The sequence below is a fragment of the Acromyrmex echinatior genome, chromosome 14 (assembly GCF_024713525.1).
Source record: "Acromyrmex echinatior isolate Ae372 chromosome 14, ASM2471352v2, whole genome shotgun sequence".
In the NCBI taxonomy this organism is placed as follows: Eukaryota; Metazoa; Arthropoda; class Insecta; order Hymenoptera; family Formicidae; genus Acromyrmex; species Acromyrmex echinatior.
Window position 1 is genome coordinate 11,567,114 of NC_141865.1, and position 27,310 is coordinate 11,594,423.

A 27,310-nucleotide genomic window follows, 5' to 3' on the forward strand; every position below is an offset into this window, starting at 1 on the left:
GATTCTCCACCCCCTTCCCGAGCTGCACGGGGATGGCTCGGAAGCTCAGCCATCCTTGGACTCGTCGAGCGGATGAATTTTATGGTGGGAATTTCGCCCGCGCAAATTCAATCGGGAAAACCGTGTTGAAATTGGCATGTTCGACAACCCTTGTCGAATGCAGGTAAGTCTGTTTTCTGAGGTGATCACGCGGAAGCACCGCACGACTTTGGTGCCTCTTATTCAGTGAAACTTGTGGCTTTATAGTCAGACGCGCTGGCAAAATTGCAGCATAATGTAGTGCGAATAGTACTAAGGATTTCCAAATTGAATTCAGAGATCGTTGTAACTTGCTAGTTAAATGCGCGTCGTAGAAAGTGAATGCAGACACTTGAAAAAAATTTTATGGAAGCTTAATATATATGTTTTTGTTAATACTAAATAAACTTTTACTTACAGTAAACAAATATTTATTAATAAAAAAAATTATGATTTTTGTATCGCATAAATATATGTTTACATTTAGTAAATATTTACTTAATATTATTTAAACAATTATTTATTAAAATTTAGTTTTTTTCCAGCGTAGCAATAAATTACATATTACTAGCATACGCTGGAAAATAGTCTGCCTACATTAATTGGAATTATGGTTGAAAATAAAATCAGAATTTTTTGGTTGAATCTGTTAAATTTTAGTTGAGAAAATCAGATCAAAAATTCTCTGGTCCATTCTTTCGTCCATTTTTAACCAGAAATTATTCTCAATGTAATATTCAAAGTAATAATTATATTTAATAAAATTTGGCACGTCGCAATTTAACAGTTTTTTATTTACGCGCAATTTTAATTTAACGTCAATTAATTATTCCGTGATTAATTTACCGATTTAATCTTTTTTAGCAGCAAATTTCCATATAATTCTATACATATATATACACATATGTAAACAGTCACATGAACGGGTGACTGTATGTTAAATGTTATGTCGTGCTTGGGTCAGTTAATTGGTCAGACCAAGCTAGTTAGTTTCATTACGTTGTATCCATCTTCGTGAGTTTCACACAATAGACGGCTCTTCCAATATCGGGGTCACTAGGTTTGCTCACATAGCTTAGAGCCTCTTTATCCTAATGTTTGTTATTACAACCAAGATAAAAAAGAAAGTAAAATTTGTAGTTTTTGAAAAAGACTTTGTGAAGTCGAAACGTTAATCTCTTATGGAAATTACGGAAATACACAATTACCTAAATATTTTTTCCACGTCTTTGTTTTTTGCTCGTTTATTTAGTCATTTCTTTTAAATTTAATTATGTATTGCTATGCCATATAACGAGCGTTTTATTATTATTGTTTATTTGTTTATTATGATAAAAAAATTCCAATGTTGAAATCGATGTCAATAAAATTTTCTAATAATTAGGAATGACATTAAAACAGCCACATAAATTGACGATAAAGCGATGCGTAAAAGCTGTAAGTAGTTCATTTAAGTAAATATTTAAAAAATTTATTTGTACAAAAATTATTTAAATATGTATACGTCATTATAGAGATATAGAAGAAAATAATCGATTGCACTTGTTTTATTTATAATATTTGTAAAACAAAAGCTACAAGTAAAATTTCAGAAATACAAATTAGGAAGTACTTACTATCTGATAACATAGCAGTTTTTATAATACTGTTTGTAATTTTGCATAATCAACTTTTATGTAAAATAAGCAAAAATAAGAATTTGACAAAATAGACTCCAAAATTGACACAGTAGGTAGTAATATCACATATTTTTATTCTTTTTCTTTCACAGAAATCATTTGTACAAAATATTTACAAGTAAACGTATATAAAATTTTCTAAAATTTTTTCACATTTTTTGATGTAAAACATTTTTTGTTAATTTATATGCATATTACAGGGTTGGCAAGTAATGCATTATTTGTAACAAGTTACTTTTTTTGGCAACGTTTGAGTAACAACGTTACATTTTCTTTTGAATAACGTTCATAGTAACGCAATTACATTTTTAGGGTAATGATAACGATTTCACTAGTTACTTTTATGGCTATTTTATTTTTATTTACGAAAGTTTTAATTGTAATTGGAGCGTATATATGTATATACATACATACATACATATATATATATATATATACATACATACATATATATACATATATTGCAAACCAATATATTGTGAATTGTGAATCTTTATTTTTTTTTTATTATCTAAACAGATCACGTTTTTAATATTAATGAAATACAACAGTTAATCTCCAAGAAATAAGGGAGTCTCTTTAGGAGACTGAGTATATTCAATTATCGGTGACTTTCCGTTACCATTTTCTATTTTTATAACGCAAAAACAATTTTGAAATTTTGCATTGCGACAAAATTCTAAAAAAAAATTCACTTTGTTTGAAATCCGTTTTCAATTTAAAATCGAATTCTATGATCGTTAATTCTGGAAAATATCAGAAAAAAATTAAATAAGAGGGAAAAGAATAGAATCGACGTAAAATTGGTGCGTTAGTTATTTCTCTTGCGGAGGATTACGTAAATCCGGCGTTTCCACAGAAGAATAACTGGGGGCATCGTTAATAGGTCGCGGTAAAGTGGCAAAGAATTGCCGGCCGTGAGTACCGCGTGTGCCCTGATGAATCCGGCAGGGCTTCTAAAACACGTTCTACCAACTCTCCTGCGAGTATTTTGTTATCGTGGCGAACGAACTAAATGACTGTTTAGTGCAAGGCTAGCCGGCGATGAGCGAAGTTGACGACAGTGTTGATCCTGTTCACGCGTTCTTCACAGCCGAAGACAAGGCTGTCTTAAGAGCACGGACGTATCGTGACGTAAGTGTATCGATGATCGATCGATCGAGAAAAACCAATACAAGACTGTTTTTTTTTTCATATTCTGCAAATACTTGATAAAATGTTCCAAAATTTACTGCCAATATTGAAAATCTATAGTGCACGTAAAACTATAGATTCTCAATATTGGCAGTAAATTTTGGAACAACCTGAAAATTGTCGACTTAATGCTTGTTTTCATTAATATAGATTAATTTAAATCTCTATTTAACTTACGCTTCATCTTTTTCTACTATAATTAATCGTCGTTTTTTATTTGCTGTTTGTTATGTATATTCATACGATTTTAAAAGATACATTGTTAACATTTCTATTGTAATTCTTATCCCCGTTTCTACCAATGTAGTTTTCAAATTTCAATCTTGATTCAATTATCTCTTCATTTTCGTTTAGTTCCAAGAATCAGAAAAAGATAAAGAGCAAGTTGAATCAAGATTAAAGTTAGTCTAATGACAAACAGGTATTAAAATTAAAAAATGATGAAGAGTATGTAGAAGATGTCGAGATTAAAGTTAATCTACATTAGTGGAAATAGGCATAAAACGTACAGATTTATGACGTATGATAAAGAAATATGTAAGAAATATGTACTAATGACTCCAGAATATACATTTAGTATTCAGGTAATATCTCGGAAGCTCAATCTTTATTTGAATGATAACCCCGACGATAAATTTCAGGCTTATCATTTCTTAACAATACCTCGAATGTCAGCACTCCCCGATAATAAAATATTTGCTTGAATTTTATTTAAACGAACAATAGTTGCCGTCATTCGGCCGCATTTTCGAATTTCTAGCCCGTTTATAAAGCGTAACGTTAACACTGGGTATTATTCGAATGGATCTGACGCGTGGCTCGTTGAAAACGCGTGCAAATTGCAATTTCACAGGACATCCGTCACCGTGACAACCGAGTGGTATTTTTTTTTCTTTATGTGAAACTGTTTCAAATCTCGCATTCGCGACGACAAGAAATTAAATTACTATTCGTACAAATCATCAATATAGTATCTTCGAGATACTGCGTAATTTATTGATTTTTTGTCGTGTATTTCCAATTAAAAACGTAAAAAACCTGTTGAAAATTAAAAATTTCACTTTCTATCAATCGGAACACAAATCAGATAGAGAAAACTAATTATTTTTTCGCGGAAAAAACGATTTTACTGAAGTATCAAAAAGTTAGTTTAACTGGATACAGATCTGAAAATAATTTTGTTAAACCATCAAAATTTTTAGGTAGGGCACTCAAACTGATTGCTAGAATGTCAAAGCTCAATCAGTAGTTTGAATGTCCTACCTAAAAATTTTGATGGTCTAACAAAATTATTTTCAGATCTGTATCCAGTTAAATTTTTTGATAACTCAGCAAAATCGTTCTGTCTGTGTTTTTAATTGAGTTTTAGCATGTATACTTGTGCGTGTACGATCAAGTGTCTCATAATTTTCCATTCTTTAATTATCGTTCTTATATTCATAATCATTGCTTTATCAGATCTGTGCCTAATGCACAGGCTTAAAATCTTTATGACTATATTTACGTCGACAGTACGATCCCCTCATACGATATGACGCAATTTTTCAAATTGCACGATAACACCAGTCGTAATTTCCATCACTTGTGTATTTAAGTTTTTATTTTTCGCTACTTACAGAAAAATGTACAAAACAATATAATCAGTAATTTATACTTAATTTAAATAAGATAACACAGAATAGGCGAATCTATGTTTAGCATCATTCACTGCATATAATCAAAGAAAGCACGATTTCCTTCAAGTATATCTAAAAATTTAACTAGACATACAAATATGGAGACAGTGTCTCGGCGCTAAGATTAGGTTTGAAACTTCGTTGGATTTATCGAAATAATTATGCAGGAATCTTAAGCATAATGAATAATGCTACAAGAACTCAACGGTCTGGCAACTAATTTGAACATTTCACGTAATTATTTTGATAGTGATAACAAAATTGAGATAACAAAATTATTTTTAGATTCATAGCTAAATTTACAGATATTTTAAAATCTGTAAATCATTTTTTCCATGTAGACAATTGCATGTAATAATATCAATGTCTCTACAAATCAGAATAAATTTTTTAAAAAATATTTGTGATACTTTATCGAAATGTATTGTACTTTGAGGCACGTTGCATCAAATAGTTACAATGCGAATTAATTCTCGAATAATTAGAGTCTTTTCGATTAGGTTGAATTTAACGCATTATCGTTCTTGCAATCTTTGTGTATAAATTATCGAGATGTCAAAAGTAAAAGAATATTAGAAATCCGATGTCATTACGTCTGTTACGACACGTGATGAAATAGATAAGATTAATTGCGATCGACACGTAAAGCATGACACATGAATCGCAACAAAGAGTACGAAGATCATAAGAAAATTAATTGCATAAATCGTTCGAATAGAGATAATTGTTCATCTAGAAATATTCTACAAAATTGTAACATTGTACGTACATCATTTTAATCCTCTTGATCTGTTCAAATTTATTATACAATCATATTTTTTAATGTAATCAAAAAGCTCTAAAAAATAAAAAATAAAAAATTTTCACTGAAAAAAATTTACATTAATAGATGAAGAACATTTAAATAAAATATTAGCAAGAAAATAAATTATATTTTGGATCAAATAGATCCGAATAGATCAGCAGGATTAATAATTAGAGAAGATTTTAGTACATCGGAAATTTTGTGTTTATTTCAGGGCTCGATAAAATAACAGATACGACTTATTTTATAAAAATAAAAAATATAAAACAGGTTCCAAGAACTTATTCAAAATATTAAATAAGAAATAGGTCACAAGAAATTATATAATTATAAAATAAGAAATAGGGCCCGAAAGTGCATTTATTTATTTAAAATATAAAATAACTTTTATTTAAAATATAAAAATAACTCGTTTTTTATTTTAAATAAATTTTTGAAAACTATTTCTTATTTTAAATAAAAAATAGATTTCGAAAACTTACTTAAAATATAAAATAAGAAATATGTATTTTAAATAAACGTTTCAAATAATAAATATAAAATATTTTAATAATTTTGTTTATTTGAATATTAAATGTACATAAATATAACGTTTCAATTTTTTTTATAGCTACAGCCTATAATTAATAGTATATTAATTCTCCGCGAACTAGATGGAAAATCAACATGGATATGGTATCTCATACACCACATGTTATACTTTATCATAAACATACTATAATTTAACTACTCACCGTTACTTTTAAGTAACGACGGATCAGTAACATAAATGATACAATTTACTTAAAGTTACGTAAAAAATATAAAATAATTTTCAGAAAATTATTTAAAATACAAAATCGACAAAAAACTGATACAACTTATTTAAAATAAAAAATATAAAATAAATTCAAAAAACTTATTTAAAATATCAAATAAAATATAAATAAGTCAGAAGAAGTTATTTAAAATATTATAAATATTAAATAACTTTTTAATTTTTTTTTTTATTTAAAATATATATTTTAAATAAATTTATTTTAAATAAGACCGAGCCCTGGCAAACACATACAATTAAGACTTATTTTGAAATTATAAATCATAACATGCGCCGGATAAAGGTGACTCAGAATGATATTCGTCGAACAATTTTGAAAACCAGCTAGATTTTCTCTTCCCTTTTCGCAGTGTCTTGCGTATTTCATCGGTCGATCGGGACGAGAAGTGCGGGGGAGGACGAAGGGTAAGTAGGATAAATTGAGAAGATTAATCGCAATCTCTACGTAGCTCGGGTTGCACCATTGTCCAACGAACGCTCGTTTGTGTACCTCGTCCTCCCTCTTGAACTTCTGAAACTGGGTTGCATAACGGTTTGAACGTGGCCTAGCTATACGTGTCACGCCAGCTAGTTAGCCTGGAATCGCAACCTCGGCAGTATCGAAATGCAGGCGTCTATCTGCCGATCCACCGGGGAAAATGCAATCCTTAATCGGATTCGCGATGCTCGCACGCTACGGAGGAGCGAATGCCGGCCTCCACGTAACAACGTGGCCGAGAGACGTGCATCGGTGCACTCGGGGCGTCGCGTTGAAGAATTCATCGTGTGAATGCCACTTGATTTCCTCCCTCATTCAATTTTCATTCGCTGCCGAGTCTCTAAATCCGCGTGAATCGTGGCCGTTTGCAGCTAACTTTGGAAAATGGTCTACTCAATCTCGCTATTAAGCTCATATCAGACATATACTGACGATTACAATTGACGGTTGCCCGGTTTTATTTCAGCCATGGACTCGTTGCATCGTGATTGGTTAAAATAAACAACTCTTAACTTCTATCTGATACGGGTTTTATTAGTCAAATGGACACCAATCAATTTCTTCCTCTCTTCTCTCTCTCTCTCTCTCTCTCTCTCTCTCTCTCTCTCTCTCTCTCTCTCTCTCTCTTCTCTTTCTCTTCCACAAATCTGCCTCGCGAACTCGGAAAGAGAGAGAAATGCCTGATAATTAAATAGATACCGCGCCTTGCATCTCGTCAGATTCTCGTAACTTTCGCTACGTTAACTTTGCTTGCAAAGGCTGTTTGTTTACGGGACGTTGATATTGCTTCGCCGATTAATTTTCGTCAGCGGAATGTTATATAAATATTTCGCTAGCAAACTGTTCCGAGCGTCGGCGCATCCATTGCAGCATTCACATTTATGTCGTCGTCGTCGTCGTCGTCGTCGTCGTCATTGTCATCGTTGTCCGTCGGGAGAAACGCTAAATTATAATGGATTAACGGGGTGGAGATCGACGACGTGTGTAGTTGCCGGCCTTAATGAGCGACACGATTAAAACTTTGCTGAGCATGATACAATTCTGCCATCCTCCCGTCAAACGTTATTCACCACTATCCCTTAACTATCCCGAAAATGGCGTTGATGCGTAATTAAGCCCTGCAGCTAAGCGAAGGTCTGTCGTCTTTATCGATCGTATCGTTGCCTCTGTTTTTAGCATTCCGAATATGCCCTCTTTCTTCTCTTTTTTTGAAACAGCAGTAATTATACTTTCAGTAATTATATTTCTGATTGCAGAGCGTTTTTGACAAAAAATAATCTTTATTAGCTCTATGAAAAAAATCAAAGTATATTAATTTTTATTATATTGTAAATGATTTAGTTGTTGCGAATATTAATATTATTTTCTAACATAATTAAATTAGAAGTACTTTTATTTCATTAATTATGCGCATGTAATAAAAATGTTTAGTAAAATGTTAGATAATTTTATACGAATTAATGCATCACTGATTTACGAAGTAAATTTTAGTTTACTGGTTTGGTTTCGATATTTGTATTCGTACTATTTCCACATTTTACAAAAACGCACGATAAACGAGAGGAAACTGTGCAAACAAAGCTACCTTCGATCGGATATCGGATTTCTTTTTATTATACGCACAAATACTTGCATACATTTATTATCAGTTTATTCGGTGAGGCGTGATCGGTTGGGAGGCATTCTCGGTAAGCGCGAGTAAAGAAATTCGTGCCGGTGCACAAAACCAGGCAACGGAAATTCGTGAATATCGCCTTGAACAGACCTATTATCGGCTGTTCGATTAAAATCGATCGTTCCAACGTTCGCCAGCTTCCAGAGAGGCTATAAGCGAATTCGATCGTTTGATTTCCGCTCGGTGATGTTGGTGCGAATTAAAAAGCGCTTAAACTTACTTTAGTTGATGTCGAACGATTGTTCACTCATGGAACGATCGATTTCCGCTTAAATTGACGCCAATTTTTAAACGTCACTTATAAAACTTTTATTTCGCATTTAAATAGCGATCTTCAGGATTTTGACGTTCGATATAAATTGAACGCGTGAAAATGATTTGCGTTAATTGTTCCGGATAAAGACAGCTGTCGTGTCGTTGACAGAGGATATGGTAATTGTCAGGACGATCGTCGGTCGTTGCTGTCGACGAGGAAGAAAACACCGCGATGCAAAACCGCGACAACGTCCGCGCGTGGTTGACAGTCACCGAATGAATATTCGACACGGACGAAATTAAAATTATCTTACGCGTCAATAATTATGTGGCAAACCAAGCGTGATTGACATAATTTATCTCCGTTAATATTTTATAGCGTAGCGGCGAAGAAATTAACTGCAGCCTCGTTATAATTATTTGGCCAACAATGTGATACGCATAATTTTATTAGGCATCGATGATACGAGTTCTGGGTAGCAATAATGTTAATTCAATCGATGTGTTTTTGGTGGCAGAAATATTTTTGTCTTTAAAGACACGTGCTATCATGTAATAATAATCGTATTATGACGAAATGGTCAAACGTTGCGACTTCTCACACTGAGAGAAAGGTATTTTAGTATTTGTGATTATAATTGCATGGTAAAATGATTATGGTTAAGAGCCTCATTTTTATAGTTATTACTATATATAATATTAGTAATGATGATTATATATGTATAATTTTCTCAAAATGGAAAAATTACAAATTATGATTTCATATTTAAAATTATAAATTATAATTATAAATGATAATTTCAAATATTAATACAGAAAAATATCAAAATATAAATGATAAATAAAATAATAAGCATTATGATTAAATGTAATCACAATTATAATGAATATAATTATATAATTATAATGAATATAACTATTTTTTTAAATTCACTTATTATTTATGTGGTAATAACGACTAAAAAAATTAAAGATTTTCAAATAGTGTGTATGAGTACGGTTATTATTAATAACAATATTGATTATATTTGAATAATTAAAATAACTGTCAATATACAGTTGTCCTAAAAAATGATTATAAATTATGTATACTTAAATTATGATAATTGTAGCCATTTTTTTCTTTTAGTGCGCACAGTGCGCTTTATCCGAGGCGTTCTGAGAAGAGTTTTTAAGATGTCTTTAGAACGTTTTTAATATTTCTAAGCGAGGGATTCTGTATGGATTGCTTTAAGTAAAATTGTGGTTATTTTAGCGTTATCGCGCGCATTATTGCAATATACGCAAACTCAAACTTATTTGTTGACAATTATATTCATGGAAAATCTGTATAATAGCGATTTCTCAATAACGTCTTTATTAACACAGTATTTATCATTCGTTACCTTGTTTGCTCGATGCAAACAATATCTCATTACACCGTAAGAAATTACGTTTGTATTCTTTAAAGAGGAAAAAGAAAGCGATTATGAATAACTACGATTTCAGTGTTAATATACGTCATTTCTACCGATATATTTCCACAGTTCTGAAGAAGCGATAATGGCGAGGAAAAAAGTCGCACCTTTTTTTCCCTTCAGGGGGGATTGTAAAATTGCAATCTCTATTTTTGTTATTGCGGTGACAACGTATTTTCCGAGAAGGTTACATAAAGTTAGAGGATACTAATTACATTCGCTTCAGAATTTTAATTAACCTCGTGCTGCTATTCAGTATTCGAAATGCGAGCAGACTTATTTCGCATTAAATGTCTCTATGCACACATCGACGTTGCATTAATAACATTTTCTAAACTGTCGACTCGCGAAATTGATTGAGCGCTCTGAAAATTTTAGAAAACCCTTAATGTTCGTATTGTTTGCCTTTCGGATCCAGAAATTTATTAAGAGAGGGCGAAATTTTTTTCAAGGTTAAGAAAGATAGAATATTAAATTATTATTTGAATTGTTACAAAGAAAAAGCAATTATGAATTATTCATTATTTAAATTTATAATTCACAAAACATTTCATTTTGAATTATACATTAATACAAAAAGAGAATAATATAATGAAATCTATGTTTTTTTATATCTAAGAGTCCCTCAAATTAAAAAATCTTTCTGGAATATCAAAATTGTGATTAAGCATTTTAGTAATATTAAAAATATACGTAACACTGCTATAAATATTTTGAAGAAAGGAAACCATGGCCCTCCTTGGGGATTCTTTTTTAAAAATATTTATAGCGAAATGTTATATATATTTTTGGTGGATCCTCCAGTGTTGTTTGTAAGTGTACACATTCGATTTATACGCGGTCGGGCTCATCGAGATTTGTGTATTCCTTAAGGAAAAGGCTAACAATAAATTGGCCGAAGCTCTCGATGCCACGTGAAGTGAAATAAATAAAGATCGATCCATACGAATGTCTCTCACATGACTCACCACATTATCGCATCGAACTCTTTAGATCGATATCGCTGATTGAACCAGGCCGAGTTTTTCACGAGTTTCAGCGATCACGCGAGGATCCAGAAAGTGATTCTCGGACGGATGGAAAACGAACCGGCGAGAGGGTGCATCCGCGTGACGCGGCTTTTGTGTATCAGCAAAATAACAACGACCCAATCTCCGTTCCCGAGGCCATGATTTTTCCGCAACCTGATTTCTCTTGCAGCATCCCCCAAGCGCCTGTTTGTCCTCCGCCTCCCTCCTACCGTCCGATTGAAAATATAACGAAGGAGGAAGAAAAAAATTGGGGCGGTACGAAAGGTAATCGATCGAATCGATAATACATACGACGCGTGCGTTTGCCTCCACGTGCTCTGATATGTTTTCATTTTGTGAGGGAATATCGACGTCGGAAATATTATATAACGCCGACGTCGAAACGCAAGACCGTCGAGAGCTTGCGCGGGACGGTGACCATCACGCAGACAAACACGTGCTTTCGAAATTATTATTATTATCGTTCTCGTTATATTAACCCATTGTTATATCAGCCAGGACGTCAATTTCAATCGACGAACGTCATTAATTTCAATTGAACGTTTGCACGAATACTATCGTTCTCGTGTGTAGCTGTTAAAGTAGACAAATAAAATCCCTCGCGTGTGACAGTTTAATCTGTCCGAGCCAGATCTTTCTTTCTTTTTATTAAGGATTCTTTCCAGTAAAAGACACAGATGACATGTGTAACACAGTGAAGTAAGAGACACAGTAAGAGATATAGATGACACAGTATAACACGATAAAGTAAGAGACACACATGACGCAGTGTAACACAATGAATTATTTTAACTATATATATAAAATATATATAAAATAAATTAATATATAATATATTAATTTATATATATATAAATTAATGATATAATAAATTAAGAATATAATAAATTAATGAAAAAAAAATTTATGATTAAAGGGCCACTGAGGGCGTGGTAATTAATGCGTAAAAGATTTCTAATAAAGAATATCTTTAATAGATATTTGCTTCAAAGCTGCATTCGACGGAAAAATCGTACGCTTTTAGCTATCTTCAAAATTATACGACAGTTATATGACAATTTACAGTTATATGACAGTTGTATGACAAAGCGTTATATGACATTTATTTCCATATTATACGTTCTCAGAATCCATCAGGTGAAGTATCTTCTTCAACTTTTTGTAATTCAGAAGTGCCTTTTCACTAAATCGGCCAATTACAATAGAGAACATAATAAGATTATTGCCTTACGTTCTCTCATTGTGTGATTAGACAATTTGCTTACGTTTTTATTGTTTTATGTTTTTTTCTATGAGTTTTTAGCTTTATATCGTGTCTTCTCTGTTTCTTATTAACAATAAATTTCGCTAAATAGTTCTTGCCGAGACGTCAATCGGACATAATTCGTAAAAATGAACCTGCACAGAAGCGATAGTAGAGTAATCGCGTTATTTTGTGCTGGTTGCATCGAGATGACATATGAAAAAAGATTCGATCAGCTGTGAGTAATCGCCGATACATCGATATCTTGTAGTGTGACAAGCGTACGATCGACAATATCTCGGATTTGCGCGTTTCACGGCTGCACGGGTGCGTCCATGATTAGATATCTGACTAAGTAACTTTTTCATGCAATTGCATAATGAGAATAAATAAATATGAATATTTTTATGAGACGAGACTGTGAGGAGGTGTGTCCGTGGAAATCAGCCTGTAACTTGCTACGCATGGCAGGCAAGACTCCCTTTTTTTTTGTATGTCTGTTTCGTTTAAATATTCGTTTCATCAGCCTGTCACATGATCAGTTCTATTTATTGGTTTTATCGTATTTATCATTTCGTTACGTTACGTGATAATCAATAGGAAATTAATTACAAAGATTGAATAATATTAGATCGATGAGAAATATCTGTATCACCGGTTTTTTCCAATTTTAATTAATGCAGAAACTAAGGAAAACTTGCTTCCGCAGTATGTAGAAAAAAATTTGTTACCAAGTTTCATATTTATCAAACCATTATAATAATGTAGTATATTTATTTAAAATTTCTGGAATGTTAATTATAACTTATAAATACATACAATAATAGGACATGTAAGAGTCTCTCTCTTTCTCTCTAAAATACAAAATTTTTTTATGTTACAAAACCGAGATATTACACATATGCTACGATATATCGTAGCATAATTATAATCAATTGGAATATAATGATTTTATTGTATAATATTTCGGTTTTATAATATAAAAAAATTTTGTATTTTAGACTCTTACATGCCCTATTATTGTATTTATTTTCTTATTAATATCAAGAGCCCTTTATTATTATTATTAATTATTAAAAATAATAATTAATACAAAAAATAATAATTAATATTCCGAATAGCCATCTTTAATTTTGATACAAGCTTTAAGGCTCTTTGAGAACACGATCATCAACGATGATCTTTCCATGGATAAATTCTTCCTGGCAGTCAATAGAGCGATCTTTTTAAGTTCATCAGCTAATGAAAATTTTTTGGTGTAATCTTTTTGATATTTAATAAGATAAAACTAATATTTTAAATTTGCTTTTTTTATTTAAATATACGTCACAATCCAAATAGCAAATTAATATTATTTGTCATCAAAATGATAACAAATGATGTCAGCTTGTCTGTAATTTTGAACATAAATAATTTTGTAAACACAAAATTTTGTAGCCAAGCTTTTGTGTTATAAAATTCAAGCGATACAGAGAAGATTAACGTCGCCCCTGTGCAAGGATAATAAAGCAATTATATCGTGAAGCATTCCACAAAAACTGTACTGTAAAATATTCACTCGATAATCAGCTTGTCGACAAATGCAAGAAAGACAAAATAAAAAGCAATTGAGAATTCATCGAGTATCTCCATCGAGTAGGAATGCATCCTTTCAAGAGAAATTCGCGCAGACTCGAAAGGAACTTTTTTTCTCCCGCGTGTCGATCGATCGGCGGATTCCAGAAACGACGGCCTTCCTGCGTCCCGACGGAGAAGCCAGAGTTGTCGCGATTTTTATCAAAAGTCATCTACGACGCAGGTGATTTATTTATCCGATGGAGTACGTGACGTTTCGCGAACACCACAATTCGCGGTTGGGGAAAAAAAAATTCATCCGCACGAAACGGGCGCGGCAGCATATCAACACCTATTAACGACAAAAAAAAACTGTGTTGCGATTTCTCTCCTATAGTCATTAATTTTGATTGATGGACAACATTACGCGCGATGATAGAACTCGCGGTATTCCGATGGGAAGATTTTCATGAGGACGAAAATCGAGGAAGCATAGAACTTGGCTTTCGCTCCCGTGTCCTTTTTTAAAAATATTAACAAAATGTTACATAGAAATATTTTAAATATTTTTGAAATAATTTAATCATAATTTTGATATTCCAAAGATATATTTAAATTTGAGGACCCCTATATATAAAAAAACATAGATTTCATTAAATTATTCTTTTTTACGTTAACATAATTTTAAATAAAACGTGTTAATATAAATTATGTTAATATAATTTTAAATAAAATATAATTCATAAGAGTTTATAAATTATATATATATTTAAATAATACCTTCTCAGTATAATAATTTACAATGAATCATAATTTAATATTCTATCTTATCATATTTAATCTTAAAAAAATATTTCGCTTGCGACAAGTCAATGCCCTCTCCTTGACACATTTCTAGATCCGTCAATAACGAGAAGAGCATTTATTTGCCACAAATCTCAGGGTAAGATGCCAGCTTAACGATTTTCACATCCGGCACATCCGCGTCATATCGCAGCCGTGCGAAGGTCCTTATCTCGAGTTTATCCTGGCTCCGCAGATTTGACGCTTCCTCACGTCGAGAAAAGTTCTGTTTGTGATGAAGCTTCTCACGTCTTTCTACATTCGTTAGGTAATTTAACTGGTGTCACGGTAGAACGCCCGGCAAAACCGCAACCTTTCGCAATCGTCTCGAGGAAACCAGTCTCTTCAGTACGAAGGCGGTTCTTCCTCATAGAAACTGCCGCACAGTAGACGAGCGCTTGGAAGAGCTATCGATTGGGTGTTTACCTGCCATTGCCGCATGGCTGCAGTTTCACGAGTTCGATTTACTCCTTGCGTTCACACCGTGAATCACGTTCTCGCCTACACGAGATTCTTGCCCTTGACAGGTCGCTTAATGAATTATTGATGATGTATTTGAATTCATTTGAATGTAATGGCATGAAATTGCTAAGAAATTTGCCGGCTTCGCGACAAGGTGACGGCATCCCAATTGCCAAAATGAGACCAAATTTAAAAATTCGATTCGCGTGAGAAGGAAAGAAAGAGAGGTATAGACATGCATTTATATGGATGTACATGTATACCTACACACATACACACACATAGATATATATGTACGAGTATATGTAGGGTAAAAGCACACTAGATATGGATCAGGCACTAGTTTCGGATCACTTTTTATATTTAAATAATTATAGTATTTTCCATTAAATAATATAAGATTCTTTAGCATTTGTTTTATCCCTTTCAAGTATTGATTTTAATTTAGAAACAGCGCTACACATTTTATTGATGTCGTTAACTAATTAAATATGCGAGGTTAACTAACGTATGTGTCTTTAAAAATTCATTTAAAGTGTAATGTCACAAGAATTACCTTATGGCTATTATAGTAGTAAATAAAATTTCATGGAAAAAATTAATGTTAGTTGAGATTAAATGTGTCCGTGAGTGTTTGTTTAATCATTATGTTGATACTTTTCTTAATAAATTTATTATAAAAATGTTCAAAAACTTGTCAAATATTACAAATGATACCATCTCGAAAAGATTTATTTGTTTTAAGTATCAAAATAGAAGATAAAGTAGTATACATGTCTATATGCAAAAAATGTTATTATTCATAATTTAACTGTTTTTTATTGTCTTTATTTTCATTTATTTTATTGTAATATTTTAATAATCATTGATTTTTAATTGTCAAAAATTGCATCATAATCCACAATTAGATTCTAGAACTAGATGTGAATCATTAATTATAATTTCTTTATATACATATATTATGATATGCATGCACAAATCATTTTTATTATTTTTATGGGATAACGCCATCAAAAAGGATAAAGCATTTGGTGAATTGATCCGCAATTAGTGGGGTCTAATTGTGGATAATTGTCATTTTTTTAAATTCAATTTGAAACATATAAAATGATAATGAAATGAAATAAAATCATTTAAAATCATTTTTATGAATTTTTTTAAAAGAGATCCACAACTAGTGATTTTATCCTATATATCTGTATATATGTATATATATATATATATATATATATATATATATGTATGTGTGTGTGTGTGTGTGTGTGTGTGTGTGTGTGTGTGTGTGTGTGTGTGTATACCCTATGTATAACAATAAAAAGTAATGATTAAATATGGATGTTTTTGTACACATTTTAATAGAACATAAATAAAGAAATAGGATTAAGACTGAGATTATTTGTTTGATTTTGAAACATAATTCTAATTGCGGGATAAATTCATTGCGTCGGACATTTTAATGCTTTTAAGTTTTTAATGTTTTAATTGACATTACCAAAAGAAAACTTCACATATCAATTTTTTTATATTGAACTATATATATTTATATGATATCATTTTATGAGAGTAATAAAATCACAAATGCTATGAATAAATATTGGCATTTCCATTTGTGACAGTATTTATTGATTTATTAGAATGTTTATATACTGAATTAAATTTTAAAGGAAAAGGTGATTTATGAACTGTGTGAATACTGCATCATTTATTTCTAACATTTTGTTTATTTTATTTAGTCTGCGTTATATCCCGGTAAAAAAATTTTTTATTCATGAATATGTATAAATATGTATAAACATACATAAACACGCATAATATTCATAAACATGTATAATTATATATAAAATATGTCCATACATTTTTTTTTCTTTTGTAAAATTAGTTTTTAATATAATAGAAATAATGATAGTAATGTGAAAACATTAAAAATAATTAAAAAAATAATTTTCGCATAATTTATTTTAGAAAAAATCAAGTTTGAAGAAATGTAAAAAAATTATTTACAATATAAATTATGTACACTATAATTATATATGAAGTTATGCATAATTATGTATGAGCAATTTTTTTTTACATTTTTCCAAACTTTTTTTTTTCTATAACAAACAATGCAAAAATTATCTCTTTAATTATTTTTTATGTTTTCACATTACTATTATTATTTCTATTATACTAAAAAATAATTTTACAAGAAAGAGAGAAAAGGATATATGAACATGTATGGATATATTCCATATATAATTATATTTATAAATATTTATGCGTGTTTACATATATTTATACATATTTATTCATGTATGAAACATTTTTTATCGAGATTTTAAGGTATTTTTAGACTAAATAAAACAGACATTTTTGGAAACTAGTATTCAAAATTTTATGTATGTCATATTTAAATATAATATTTCTACTAAAATCCACATGTAATATTATATGATTATTGGGATTTTAAAATTCCTTACGTTACATAATAGCAATAAATGGATTTGATTTTCGAATTCTGTGCACCAATTTTATATTAAATTATTTCAGTAGATTCACACAGGCAATGATTCCAAGGTTTCAATTCACAGACAAATATAATTTTATACATCGATTTTAGAAAACGCAATTTTTTCTATTACTATATATTAGGTGTTGGAATTAATTCGTAGCGTTTTTTAATGAAAGAATGTTATTTATTTCACATGAGCATTAAAAAATACATTAATGAAAGTACTTCCTATCACTTGTAAAACGCTACGAATTAATTCCAACACCTAATAATAAGATATAATTTCAATTATTGAATGATATTTACATCCAATTTTTGTACGAAAATGTATCTGTGCGCTAAACTTATAATTCAGTAGTGATTTCGATAGCATCGAGATTATATTAATATAGAAAATATTCTGTGGCAGTTCTCTCTGAGATACAATTGTGCTGCTTTCCGGTCGGATGGTTATTTCTACGAATATCATGTTATGTATCAAAAAATACACAACGTAATGTTTATGATGAAACATTTCACATAAAAAGTATTAATTGGATAACTAACTAAATAATAGCGAGCTTTTATCACAGCGTATTTCGAAGTTGATTCTTTTATAGCGTAATAAAGGCGAAAGAATTATTATTATCATTTATAAAAATTATTTATAAAAATATATAATATATACAATATATAAATCTCAGTTTCCAATATTAAAAATACAAGAAAATAACAGAAGAGATACTATAATAGAATATCAAAAGTAGTTATTATGTTCAGCAATATTGACGGTGAAATAATCGATTCAGTTTTTCAGACCAAGTAGATCCTATCTATTATCGACTAAACCACCTAAGCGTAACCGCATTGACATTTCCAAGGATTTCCTAAAGGAGTAGGAGCGAGGATTAGATTAGGTCACGTGGAACGCAAGACTGCCAAGCTAAAAATAAGAAAATAATCCTTACGATTGCCGATTGGACAGATAAAGAGTTATATTCTAGAGCTAATTAGTTTGAAAAATGTCGAAATAATCTTCGAAATGTAATATCTGTTCCATGACGCTTAATTATTCCGTGATACGTGTCAATACATTGACGCGCAAAGTTTATGACGCCATAGAAATTTAATAATACTCGTCAGTGCGACTCAACAAAAACGTCAAGAAAAACGGATGCCCGGTTATTGCATATCACATGCCATCGGGGAGTGCTTGATAATTAAGATCGGAAAAATTTTCTTGAAAATCTCTGTCGGAGATAAATGATGGAATAAATTTACCAGTCATCTTTGAGATATTCGATCGATATCTCAATGAGATCTATTGCCTCATTTTGCCGATTTTATATACTCAGTATTCTAAATTAAACGACAATCGTTAATGACGATTGTATCTTAAAATGCGCATCTTAATTTGCGCAGCATCCATCACCGAGCTTATAAAATTAAGATAACGCCGTGTATCTGTTTCTTTCGCAAGTACACGGCAAACGGTTCTTAGGCGCGTTGACGAACTGCGTTGTATTTTATTTGTAAAGGCTGCGATACGTTTCCTAGATTCGGCAAAAAAAGGGAACTCGAAAGATCGCGCGCCTTCATTCCGATCGATCCGACCGACAGCTGACATTGACTTTAATCGTCAATATGTACGCGAATGTGTCCGTACTTTGTTGCACTGCTATTCCTGATTTTTTTGCACGATGTCGTGATTTATAATGCAACAATGGATCAAAACATTCGACGAAATGTGTAACTTCGAATTTTTTAAATACAGCGAAAAATTATAGAAGAAAGACTGACATTAATTTAATTATTTTATAAAGAAATGTAATGTTATTTAATTTAAAATTTATTTATTTAATTAAGAACAATTTATTTAATTTAATTGTTTCATAGAGATATAAATTATTTATTTCCAAAATCGGATGTTTTTATATTTCTGTATCTCTTTTGATTGTGACAATTAAATCCTTTCTGATACCATAAGTTATAAACTGCTATTTGTTTTAATTTTGTTTCTAAAGAACGATCGGCTGTTCTCTCTATCTGCGTTCGACTAGTTTGTTGTGGTTAATTAATATGCCATGTACTTTGTGAAATGTTATGAATGCCATTTCCGTGCAATAGAATCTTTTAATACTCTTGAGCGAAATTAATTGTATAATATTGCCATCCTGCAGAGATATTCTTATATTGTTGCTATCTAAATCCGCTAATAAATATGGTTTACTTGTCTGTTTGTTAATTACTTTTCTTGCGGTAGGTTAAGCCGAAATACCATTGTTGAATGAATTGATAATCACACTTTGTCGTTATAAATTATGCACATAGATCAAGTCAAATAATCTCGATCAAATCTTTGATGCTATTTCGTTGTCTAGATAATTAACGTTCTCAGAACGCTTTTTATAACAGCTTTTAAAATGTATTTTTGTATTTAATATGTGTAATCATAAATATAGCAAAGAAGTAATGTATGGCATAGCAAGCAATGTTGCGTTTATATTTTGTAATCCTTCACGATAATTTATTATCGTTCCAGATTTTTATCATATACAGGGTGTCTCATTTTAATTTATTCAGGCAAATATCTTGAAAAATATGGAAGATACAGAAAACGTTTTGATGGAAGTGAAACGAAAAAACATAATTGTTTATTTAAAAAATTATCTATTTTGCCTACATATTTTTTTTAAACAATTACGTATTTTCTTCACACTAATTTATCCATCTTATTATTCTGTTAAAAAAAAGTATTAAAGTATGATTATAAAAAATTAATGGTTTACGAGATATTTAATATTTCATGTCAATATAATGCCAGAAAAAATATGAAATATCTCATGAACTATATTGGTTTTGTAATATCTTTATCTATATATTTTTATATGCAGAATAATTAGAGGAATCAGATTACGTAAAAAAAATCATATAATTCCATTTTAAAAAGTGGAGGTGATCTTCATATATTTTTGACATCTCCATCTAGAAAAAAAACAACGTGACCAAAATATGTCTCTCTCAAAACTGTTCCATTTTCATCTGAAACGTTTTTCCATAGTTTCCATGTTTTTCGAGATATTTGTCTGAATAAATTAAAATAAGACACTTTATATAATATATGTACAATGACAATATAACGACACTGCCGTTAGAAGTTACAAAATCGTGTATAACTCTTAACGACAATTCGTTATCATTATACAGAGTGTCTCAAACTTTTTGACATCTCGTTTGTAGTCAGGTAGACCGGACTAAACTGATCTGAGTAAAGCCAAATAAGCCAGTAGAATCGACGATAGAATAACTTTAAGATATCTTTCAGAGTTCTATAAAATATAATTATAAAATATCTTAAAGATGTGTCTTAAAAAATTCTTAAAGTTGTTTTGTACATTGATTTTAAATCTTTTGCTCATTGGGCAATTAAAAAAAAAATCATAAAAATTGCAATATGGTAGAGAACTTTTTGATTTGGTTTAGTCAGTTCTACTTGCGATGTGTCAAAAAGTTTGGAACACTCTGTACTGATATTATGCAGTTTTTTTACCAGATATACTTGAACAATTACAATAACAATAACACTGTCGTTAAAAGTTACAGAATACAGGACAAGATAAGAATAAATGTTCTAAGTATAATAAATGACGCGTTTAAATAAGTAGTTAAATATGATAGATTGACAGATAAGAAAATGAATTAACCCAAACTCTTTATTATATGACCGACTATAGTTAACCTTGATCCTATTTTTTACTAGCAATATGTTAATATTTTTATGGAACCGTCAGGTGGCCTTACTGACAGTTGCAAATTTTCTTCACGCGTTGGACATCTATTCAACGTACATTGACATACAATCATTTAATTTAGACTGCAACAATCCATTTAATGAAGTCGAAAGCATGAAAAATTGTTTTTTTAATTTATATGAAAGATTTAATCATCGGACATGATTTAATCATCGAATATATTGACAGATCAAAAAACTTCTTTTTGTCATGAAAAATAAGCGAAATTGCTCGTAAAGACATATTTTATACTGGTCAAATTTTTTCAAATCATTAAGATCATTGAAGATAAACAATAAAATAAATTTTTTTTCCATGAAAAGCTTACTAATTTAATTTAATTTATATAGGTATATAAAATAGGTATATATATATAAAATTTATTATAAAGAGATTTCACTGTAACCGAATATTTTTCGATGGTAGATATATTTTTCCATAAATCTAAGATTAATTTCTCTGGTATTTCAATAAAACAGACTTTTTTGTACAATCTCAAACATAATATACACATACAAATCAAAATTTAATGTTTAATCCGGAGATTAGATCATAGTATTCTTATATACATATTGAAGTTCTGAAACTGAATCCGATGTTCAAATTGCTCCATCATGTCACAATTATTTTTATCGAGAAATAGCATGATTTTTATCGGAAAATAGCACGATTTTCCATTATTTTTAGAGTCATTTATGACCTGGTTTTTAATATGCAAACTGAAGTAAAATTAAAAAAATAAGTTTGACAATAATATGGAAGCTTACGAAGTCAATATGCAAGCTAGGTTAAAAATACTGGAAAATCGATCTATTTTTCGAGGATAAAAGAAATTGCGTGATGGAGCAATTAAATTTGATTTCAGAACGTTAAAATATGTAAGAATACTATTTAATCTTCGGAAAAAATCTGTTTGTGTGTCCGTCTAATTAATGTCAATTTAAAAGATAGTCTGCGACTACAGAGAAACGAACGAACATCGATCCCTTTGTTACGTTGCACCGGTTTATTGGTGCTTAATGATACATTTGAGATGCAGAATTCGAAACATCATTAGATCTCAAAGTTATTTGAGCACGCGCACATCCTTCCCGCCCGCTCAAACTATTAAGAAGTATCATTACCGTCTCGATGCACTTAAACCTGATAAGAAGCTGCCGCTTGAGGGATTGCGACTCGGAAATTTACAAGCTCGCGGAAGCCCGTGAGCGAATTTCTCGTTTTGTGGCCGTGTCTTTGTCTTCGAAAGGCAATTATCGCGCAACATCCACATCTTAACGCGTATCTCAACATGTATTATCTGCACACGCCCACCGTTTTAATGTATTCAACAATTAAAAAGCGAGAAAAAAACTTCATTTCCAGCTGTCGTTATTTATAGCGATGACTAACTGTTGTACGTTCATGATTTATTATTACTGTATTATACGCTAACTTGTGATAATTGAATTGATAATCCATAGCCAATTCCATTGTTTAATAAAGTTTCTGATGCGAGCTATCGACGAATGATTTTTAAGATTTTTTTAAAGAAGCTTATCTAGTAAAATAAAAAGTCTTACACATAAATTTATCAAGACATATATTTTTGGTTAAAATATATTTTTCATTGATATAAAGCTAAAATTAAAAAAAAAATGCTGAAATATCTAAAATTTTAGTTATAAACAAAGATCTAAAAATAATTTTATTGAACCATCAAAATAATTATGTAGGAAATTTAAGCGTAATGAGTTACAAACACTGTTACTATTTCAGCAACCAATTTGAGTGTCCTACTTAATATCTTGATAGTTCAATAAAATTATTTTTAGATCCATGTATCTAGTATCTCAATTTTTAGATATTTTAGCAAAACCGTTCTTTCCTTATACTGTATATGTAAACTTCGGCATAAATCGTTTTTTTTATCCATCGTTCTATTACTTATCCGTTATTTAGATTATAATGTATCGTCTTAGAATATTCCTTTTTAGCAAATTATATTATTTGACAAATAGTCTTGCTGCGAATCATCGACGAACGATTTTTGAGATCAAGGAAGTCTATTGAGATATTAGAAAAACAAGTCTTATGCTTATCACGAAATATCTGTTATTAAAATGTTTTTCAGCGATATAAAATCAGTCACATCAAAACTTCGACATAATTTATTTTCCTATCCGTCAAACTATTTTGTTTTCTATTTACCTAGACTGTAATTCATTTACCTAGACTGTAATTTGTCGTCTTAAATATTCATTTTTGCAAAATAGTGTGTGAGCTATCTTGGTAATAGATTTTTAATATTTTCTTTTCCTATTTTGCTCCAAATTGTAATCACGTATGTCGCTCATTCGTGATCTTCATTCTTCATCTCATTCATATTTGACATGCTTCCGATATACTGTCATAATATTGTCGCAACTATTAGGTGTTGGAATTAATTCGTAGCGTTTTTTAATGAAAGAATGTTATTTATTTCACATGAGCATTAAAAAATACATTAATGAAAGTACTTCCCATCACTTGTAAAATGCTACGAATTAATTCCAACACCTAATAATACTTTAAACTTTAAGTCACTTATACATTTTGCGTGTCGCCTTTATTGCGGCCTCGCGTAACAGCTCGTTAGATTCGTTGCGTTTTACGCAATTATTGCAATTCGCAAGGACGACACCGCGCAAGAGATCCATCGTATAGCATTCTTGTGGCGATCATTCGAGCAGAGCGCTGGAATTAATATCGTCCGCGTCAATTCGGGCAGACAATGCTAGCGGCGCCAAATTCATTTAATTTTTATTGTCATATGATACGGATCAATTTAAATATCATGTCACCATCGTCATTCAGTGTTGATTTGATCACTCTAATCGACCTATTTACTGTGATAAATATCACTAAAATTGGACGAATGTCATTGATTAGCATTTAAGCGATTACGAAATTGCTAATTTATATTGAAAGAATATATGTTTTTACATAGTTAGAAAATTTGTATTAAATTAATTAATTAATTAACATACTTTCCATGTCCTAAACATGTTCACTCAAATTTTTGTGTTAATTTTTTTTTAAATAATACAAATATTATATGTATAAAAAAATTAATACAAAAAACAATGACACAGTTTTTGTAATTAATCATATTTCTTCTTAAAATTAACATTTATAATAGGTACCTTAAATTAATATGTTTTGATAAATTTAACACTTATAATTAATGTTTTATTTATTTATCTTAGAATTTTTGTTTTAACAAACATTATTTTTATTTGTTCACTTAATTATAAATTATATTATAACATTAAGAAATGTTGAATATGAATTTAATATAAAATGTTGAAATAATCATATTATATATGTTAAATTGACACTTGGATATTCTAACAATTTGACACAAAATTTTAACAAAGACTTGAGTGAACAATTTCTATCACAAAATATTTTTTATTGAGTATATGTTGTTATAGCTTTATAGTTAAATGCGACTGAGATTGGAGATATGAAATTAAGTATTTCAAAATTCATAACGAAATCTTTAAGACATTAATGTGTGTGGATGCTAGAAGTTACATTCTTAACAAGAGTTCAATTTAATTTCGAGGTGACGTCAAAATCTGCAACACGGTTATTGACGCCGTGTTTGTAAGGCTCATTTAATTTATGTTAATTAAAAAGTTAAATTAATTAATTCAATGACATAACTTGCATAAAAGGAATGAATATTAATTAAGTATATTTTAATAAGAATCATTCAAATTTAAAAACAGTAAAATTTAAAGAAAATTAAATGAATCTTTTGATATATTTGACAAAGAAATTTATAATTTAGTGAATTCAATAAACCTATCGTTAGCTCCAGAGAGGGTCAATAACCTGTATTATGAATATTTATTATCATCTTGGAGTATATCATTAAAGGCGCCGTCGATTGACGTGATTCAGAGATGTACGATGAAACAAACCATGCGAGGAGAAGTATCATATGCAGGAGATATGCGTGCGCAATGACATTTAGGAAAAAAGAAAAAACCAAGATCCCCGTGACGTCACACGTCGTGCGAATATTCTCTGCCATTCCACGAATTTTTCTTGTGTGTACAAGCAAGAAGAACTCGCGCGTTTTCCTCCGATACTTGGGCATTCCTTCTCCGACATAGAGCCGCTCTTCCACCGTCGCTCGTCCGTCAACCGGTTTCATTCCGTCCAGCCTTACCTTTCGACGTCTTTCTTGGCATCTCCACCACGGTATTTCGCCCGAGCCGGCGTTCTATTCTGGTTAGCTTGGGTTTTCCCTGTTCAAGTGCCACCGATCAAGGTCGTCATCTTGGCGTCTGGTACGTTCTGAGCAAACGCACGACGCATCGTCGCCAGAACGTTGAGACACCTCCGCGTGATCGATGTTATTTATTAGTGCATCGTATATACAACTTCCGTAGGATCTTCTGTAAGATGTTCGATTCTGTTTGTGGATATCAATTGAAACAATTTAAATCCGCGATTTTTGAGCAATTCCCAAGCAATTCCCTCCTTTTGTCATCATGGTTAATTGTTTCGCGAACAATGTTATTCATCTAATAATTCCGGTATGCGTCGAAAAACTTAGGAAGTCTTTAATTCATTAAGAAATGAGATTTTTTTCTTGAGGGAAATTCCGAGTTTAAGATTAGTAAAACGGAAGCAGAAATTAACGAGTTGAGTATCAATTACAATTAGAGGAACATGCGTCGCTAATCTCTGCGTACAAGACGAAAAGGAAATAAAAAGAAAAAAAAAATTAGAAAGAAGTATTTATAGAAGAAAGAGCCTAGCGTTATGTTATCGTATTATCAAGAGTTTACCAAAGCTATGACAACGCATTGCGATGTGTTATTTATAGAATTTTACATAATTCTCGGATTGTCATTCTTTAAAAATATGTCCATAGACAAATATTCATGTTTGTTATTCCATTCGTCAATACTATGACCATCATAAATTAATTAATGCCTTTTAATTAACATATATTTAATAAATCTTACAGACTCAGCGGAGTATTAAATTATTTGCCTATACGATACAAATTCTCTCAATTTGGGTGTCATTATTTGCAAATTGCTACATTATGAATCTCTCTGAGAATACGTAACATACGTACGATAATGAATGATAATATAATCGAATTAAGATCGTTTGGATTTGTTTTATGAATGAGTTTCCTCATGATTCACGCGAATTCTTTTTAAATTCTTTTTTCCTTTTTGTCTTGTAACTAAAAGATTAATGACGCACGTTTCTCTAATTGTAATTGATTTATCTCGTTTATTTCCGTATTGTTATTTACTTCAAAATAACTTTAATCATTTAAATATTTAAGAGATAATTTAAAAAAACTTCTCTGAGGAAATACTTTTCTATTTACATTATTGATCTTAATTGAATATTGTAATTAAATAAGTATTATAAATTGATATTAAATCACTCGATGCGCAAATAATTTTTTTATATATATGGTTATTTAAACGTTAAATATTGTATAAGTTTTCGATTAAAAATATTGTTCGGTTGATATTGATAAATAAATAGATAAAAGCAATTGACATTAATGAACTTCCAACCTATATGTAATTTTTTAATATTTGTCGAAATCTCGAAACCTCAATTAAACAAAAATATTTTTTTTATTTTTTTCTGACCTCCAGATTGCGAGTAATTATCCTCATTAAATCATTGATGTAATAACTTTATATTATGTAGCATTACTAATAACATATTAATCTACCCAGAAAGCACCTAATCTTGTTATCGCCCTTAATTTAATACTCCGCTGAGTCTGTAAGATTTATTAAATATATGTTAATTAAAAGGCATTAATTAATTTTTCAAGAAATCAAACTC

The 27,310-nt window shown here is 30.5% G+C and overlaps 1 protein-coding gene across 3 annotated transcripts in view; it reads left to right on the forward strand.

The window, feature by feature from the left end:
• The first annotated feature begins 70 nt into the window (after positions 1–70).
• LOC105145620 (carcinine transporter) overlaps positions 71–27,310 on the forward strand; it is a 43,267-nt gene continuing 16,027 nt past the window's right edge. Inside the window, exon 1 of one of the 3 annotated variants that reach the window (XM_011055313.2) lies at positions 71–163. The gene's annotated coding sequence lies outside the window, so the exon portion shown is untranslated. Of the gene's footprint in view, positions 164–2,604; positions 2,832–27,310 lie in introns of those variants that run through there. The other 2 variants (XM_011055322.2, XM_087413158.1) reach the window with 2 other exon arrangements.